A 6,523-nucleotide genomic window follows, 5' to 3' on the forward strand; every position below is an offset into this window, starting at 1 on the left:
TGAAATATAAACTATAGAAGAGTCCCTGTCAATTTGAATATTTTACTTCCTGGAAAGGCAACCTTCCCGCAGGAAACATGTCACACAACTATACCATGTCATAAAATAGTCTCTACGTGACCTCTATAGCCCTCTCTACGTGACCTCTATACCCCTCTCTACGTGACCTCTATAGCCCTCTCTACGTGACCTCTATAGCCCTCTCTACGTGACCTCTATACCCCTCTCTACGTGACCTCTATACCCCTCCCTGCGTGACCTCTATACCCCTCTCTACGTGACCTCTATACCCGTCTCTACGTGACCTCTATACCCCTCCCTGCGTGACCTCTATACCCCTCTCTACGTGACCTCTATACCCGTCTCTACGTGACCTCTATACCCCTCCCTGCGTGACCTCTATACCCCTCTCTACGTGACCTCTATACCCCTCTCTACGTGACCTCTATACCCCTCTCTACGTGACCTCTATACCCCTCTCTACGTGACCTCTATACCCGTCTCTACGTGACCTCTATACCCCTCCTACGTGACCTCTATACCCCTCTCTACGTGACCTCTATACCCCTCTCTACGTGACCTCTATACCCCTCTCTACGTGACCTCTATACCCCTCTCTACGTGACCTCTATACCCCTCTCTCACGTGACCTCTATACCCCTCTCTAGGTGACCTCTATACCCCTCTCTACGTGACCTCTATACCCCTCTCTACGTGACCTCTATACCCCTCTCTCGTGACCTCTATACCCCTCTCTACGTGACCTCTATACCCCTCTCTACCTCTATACCCTCTCTCGTGACCTCTATACCCCTCTCTACGTGACCTCTATACCCCTCTCTACGTGACCTCTATACCCCTCTCTACGTGACCTCTATACCCCTCTCTACGTGACCTCTATACCCCTCTCTACGTGACCTCTATACCCCTCTCTAGGTGACCTCTATACCCCTCTCTACGTGACCCTATACCCCTCTCTACGTGACCTCTATACCCCTCTCTACGTGACCTCTATACCCCTCTCTCGTGACCTCTATACCCCTCTCTACGTGACCTCTATACCCCTCTCTAGGTGACCTCTATACCCCTCTCTACGTGACCTCTATACCCCTCTCTACGTGACCTCTATACCCCTCTCTACGTGACCTCTATAGCCCTCTCTACGTGACCTCTATACCCCTCTCTACGTGACCTCTATAGCCCTCTCTACGTGACCTCTATACCCCTCTCTACGTGACCTCTATACCCGTCTCTCTACGTGACCTCTATACCCCTCTCTCGTGACCTCTATACCCCTCTCTACGTGACCTCTATACCCCTCTCTACGTGACCTCTATACCCCTCTCTAGGTGACCTCTATACCCTCTCTACCTCTATACCCCTCTCTACGTGACCTCTATACCCCTCTCTACGTGACCTCTATACCCCTCTCTACGTGACCTCTATACCCCTCTCTACGTGACCTCTATACCCCTCCCTGCGTGACCTCTATACCCCTCTCTCTCGTGACCTCTATACCCCTCTCTACGTGACCTCTATACCCTCTCTACGTGACCTCTATACCCCTCTCTAGGTGACCTCTATACCCCTCTCTACGTGACCTCTATACCCCTCTCTAGGTGACCTCTATACCCCTCTCTACGTGACCTCTATACCCCTCTCTAGGTGACCTCTATACCCCTCTCTAGGTGACCTCTATACCCCTCTCTCGTGACCTCTATACCCCTCCCTGCGTGACCTCTATACCCCTCTCTACGTGACCTCTATACCCCTCTCTGCGTGACCTCTATAGCCCTCTCTACGTGACCTCTATGACCCCTCTCTAGGTGACCTCTATACCCCTCTCTACGTGACCTCTATACCCCTCTCTAGGTGACCTCTATACCCCTCTCTACGTGACCTCTATACCCCTCTCTAGGTGACCTCTATACCCCTCTCTAGGTGACCTCTATACCCCTCTCTAGGTGACCTCTATACCCCTCTCTGCGTGACCTCTATAGCCCTCTCTACGTGACCTCTATACCCCTCTCTACGTGACCTCTATACCCCTCTCTAGGTGACCTCTATACCCCTCTCTACGTGACCTCTATACCCCTCTCTACGTGACCTCTATACCCCTCTCTACGTGACCTCTATACCCCTCTCTACGTGACCTCTATACCCCTCCCTGCGTGACCTCTATACCCCTCTCTACGTGACCTCTATACCCCTCTCTACGTGACCTCTATACCCCTCTCTACGTGACCTCTATAGCCCTCTCTACGTGACCTCTATACCCCTCTCTACGTGACCTCTATACCCCTCTCTAGGTGACCTCTATACCCCTCTCTAGGTGACCTCTATACCCCTCTCTAGGTGACCTCTATACCCCTCTCTACGTGACCTCTATACCCCTCTCTAGGTGACCTCTATACCCCTCTCTACGTGACCTCTATACCCCTCTCTACGTGACCTCTATACCCCTCTCTACGTGACCTCTATACCCCTCTCTACGTGACCTCTATACCCCTCTCTCGTGACCTCTATACCCCTCTCTAGGTGACCTCTATACCCCTCTCTAGGTGACCTCTATACCCCTCTCTAGGTGACCTCTATACCCTCTCTAGGTGACCTCTATACCCCTCTCTAGGTGACCTCTATACCCCTCTCTAGGTGACCTCTATACCCCTCTCTAGGTGACCTCTATACCCCTCTCTAGGTGACCTCTATACCCCTCTCTACGTGACCTCTATACCCCTCTCTAGGTGACCTCTATACCCCTCTCTACGTGACCTCTATACCCCTCTCTAGGTGACCTCTATACCCCTCTCTACGTGACCTCTATACCCTCTCTAGGTGACCTCTATACCCCTCTCTAGGTGACCTCTATACCCCTCTCTAGGTGACCTCTATACCCCTCTCTAGGTGACCTCTATACCCCTCTCTAGGTGACCTCTATACCCCTCTCTAGGTGACCTCTATACCCCTCTCTAGGTGACCTCTATACCCCTCTCTAGGTGACCTCTATACCCCTCTCTAGGTGACCTCTATACCCCTCTCTACGTGACCTCTATACCCCTCTCTACGTGACCTCTATACCCCTCTCTAGGTGACCTCTATACCCCTCTCTAAAATCAGAAAGTCTGTTGTTCTATCTTCTTTTAATAACCAAATAATAAAAAGTCCTGTATTTACAATAATAATGTAATATATTACAGGCCTATATGATGGTAATGTAATATATTACAGGCCTATATGATGGTAATGTAATATATTACAGGCCTATATGATGGTAATGTAATATATTACAGGCCTATATGATGGTAATAATGTAATATATTACAGGCCTATATGATGGTAATGTAATATATTACAGGCCTATATGATGGTAATGTAATATATTACAGGCCTATATGATGGTAATGTAATATATTACAGGCCTATATGATGGTAATGTAATATATTACAGGCCTATATGATGGTAATGTAATATATTACAGGCCTATATGATGGTAATGTAATATATTACAGGCCTATATGATGGTAATAATGTAATATATTACAGGCCTATATGATGGTAATGTAATATATTACAGGCCTATATGATGGTAATGTAATATATTACAGGCCTATATGATGGTAATGTAATATATTACAGGCCTATATGATGGTAATGTAATATATTACAGGCCTATATGATGGTAATGTAATATATTACAGGCCTATATGATGGTAATGTAATATATTACAGGCCTATATGATGGTAATGTAATATATTACAGGCCTATATGATGGTAATGTAATATATTACAGGCCTATATGATGGTAATGTAATATATTACAGGCCTATATGATGGTAATGTAATATATTACAGGCATATATGATGGTAATAATGTAATATATTACAGTTACTGTAATAAATTAACATAAAAGGCCTTTTCAAGGTGTTAACATTTGACTAAAATGATACACTGAACACAAATATAAACACAGTATGTAAAGTGAAGGTCCCATGTTTCATGAGCTGAAATAAAGGATCACCCCCCCCCAAAGAAATCATTAAAAAACACAAATATAAACACAGTATGTAAAGTGAAGGTCCCATGTTTCATGAGCTGAAATAAAGGATCACCCCCCCTAAAGAAATCATTAAAAACACAAATATAAACACAGTATGTAAAGTGAAGGTCCCATGTTTCATGAGCTGAAATAAAGGAACCCCCCCTATAAAGAAATCATTAAAAAACACAAATATAAACACAGTATGTAAAGTGAAGGTCCCATGTTTCATGAGCTGAAATAAAGGATCCCCCAAAGAAATCATTAAAAAACACAAATATAAACACAGTATGTAAAGTGAAGGTCCCATGTTTCATGAGCTGAAATAAAGGATCCCCCCCCCCCCAAAGAAATCATTAAAAAACACAAATATAAACACAGTATGTAAAGTGAAGGTCCCATGTTTCATGAGCTGAAATAAAGGAACCCCCCAAAGAAATCATTAAAAAACACAAATATAAACACAGTATGTAAAGTGAAGGTCCCATGTTTCATGAGCTGAAATAAAGGAACCCCCCAAAGAAATCATTAAAAAACACAAATCCCAGAAATGTTCCATACACACAAAAAACATATTTATCTCAAATGTTGTGCCCAAATTTGTTTACATCCCTGTTAGTGAGCATTTCCCCTTTGCTAAGATAATCCATCCACCTGACAGATGTGGCAGTAGAGGATTTGGCAGTACGTCCAACCGGCCTCACAACCCCAGATGTGGCAGTAGAGGATTTGGCAGTACGTCCAACCGGCCTCACAACCCCAGATGTGGCAGTAGAGGATTTGGCAGTACGTCCAACCGGCCTCACAACCCCAGATGTGGCAGTAGAGGATTTGGCAGTACGTCCAACCAGCCTCACAACCCCAGATGTGGCAGTAGAGGATTTGGCAGTACGTCCAACCGCCTCACAACCCCAGATGTGGCAGTAGAGGATTTGGCAGTAACCATCACAACCCCAGATGTGGCAGTAGAGGATTTGGCACGCCCCTCACAACCCCAGATGTGGCAGTAGAGGATTTGGCAGTACGTCCAACCGGCCTCACAACCCCAGATGTGGCAGTAGAGGATTTGGCAGTACGTCCAACCGGCCTCACAACCCCAGATGTGGCAGTAGAGGATTTGGCAGTACGTCCAACCGCCTCACAACCCCAGATGTGGCAGTAGAGGATTTGGCAGTACGTCCAACCGGCCTCACAACCCCAGATGTGGCAGTAGAGGATTTGGCAGTACGTCCAACCGGCCTCACAACCCCAGATGTGGCAGTAGAGGATTTGGCAGTACGTCCAACCGGCCTCACAACCCCAGATGTGGCAGTAGAGGATTTGGCAGTACGTCCAACCGGCCTCACAACCCCAGATGTGGCAGTAGAGGATTTGGCAGTACGTCCAAACCGGCCTCACAACCCCAGATGTGGCAGTAGAGGATTTGGCAGTACGTCCAACCGGCCTCACAACCCCAGATGTGGCAGTAGAGGATTTGGCAGTACGTCCAACCGGCCTCACAACCCCAGATGTGGCAGTAGAGGATTTGGCAGTACGTCCAACCGGCCTCACAACCCCAGATGTGGCAGTAGAGGATTTGGCAGTACGTCCAACCGGCCTCACAACCCCAGATGTGGCAGTAGAGGATTTGGCAGTACGTCCAACCGGCCTCACAACCCCAGATGTGGCATTAGAGGATTTGGCAGTACGTCCAACCAGCCTCACAACCCCAGATGTGGCAGTAGAGGATTTGGCAGTACGTCCAACCGGCCTCACAACCCCAGATGTGGCAGTAGAGGATTTGGCAGTACGTCCAACCGGCCTCACAACCCCAGATGTGGCAGTAGAGGATTTGACAGTACGTCCAACCGGCCTCACAACCCCAGATGTGGCAGTAGAGGATTTGACAGTACGTCAACCGAACCCCAGATGTGGCAGTAGAGGATTTGGCAGTACGTCCAACCGGCCTCACAACCCCAGATGTGGCAGTAGAGGATTTGACAGTACGTCCAACCGGCCTCACAACCCCAGATGTGGCAGTAGAGGATTTGACAGTACGTCCAACCGGCCTCACAACCCCAGATGTGGCAGTAGAGGATTTGGCAGTACGTCCAACCGGCCTCACAACCCCAGATGTGGCAGTAGAGGATTTGGCAGTACGTCCAACCGGCCTCACAACCCCAGATGTGGCAGTAGAGGATTTGGCAGTACGTCCAACCGGCCTCACAACCCCAGATGTGGCAGTAGAGGATTTGGCAGTACGTCCAACCGGCCTCACAACCCCAGATGTGGCAGTAGAGGATTTGGCAGTACGTCCAACCGGCCTCACAACCCCAGATGTGGCAGTAGAGGATTTGACAGTACGTCCAACCGGCCTCACAACCCCAGATGTGGCAGTAGAGGATTTGGCAGTACGTCCAACCGGCCTCACAACCCCAGATGTGGCAGTAGAGGATTTGGCAGTACGTCCAACCGGCCTCACAACCCCAGATGTGGCAGTAGAGG

This window comes from Oncorhynchus nerka, unplaced genomic scaffold (genome assembly GCF_034236695.1).
Source record: "Oncorhynchus nerka isolate Pitt River unplaced genomic scaffold, Oner_Uvic_2.0 unplaced_scaffold_1149, whole genome shotgun sequence".
Lineage (NCBI taxonomy): Eukaryota > Metazoa > Chordata > Actinopteri > Salmoniformes > Salmonidae > Oncorhynchus > Oncorhynchus nerka.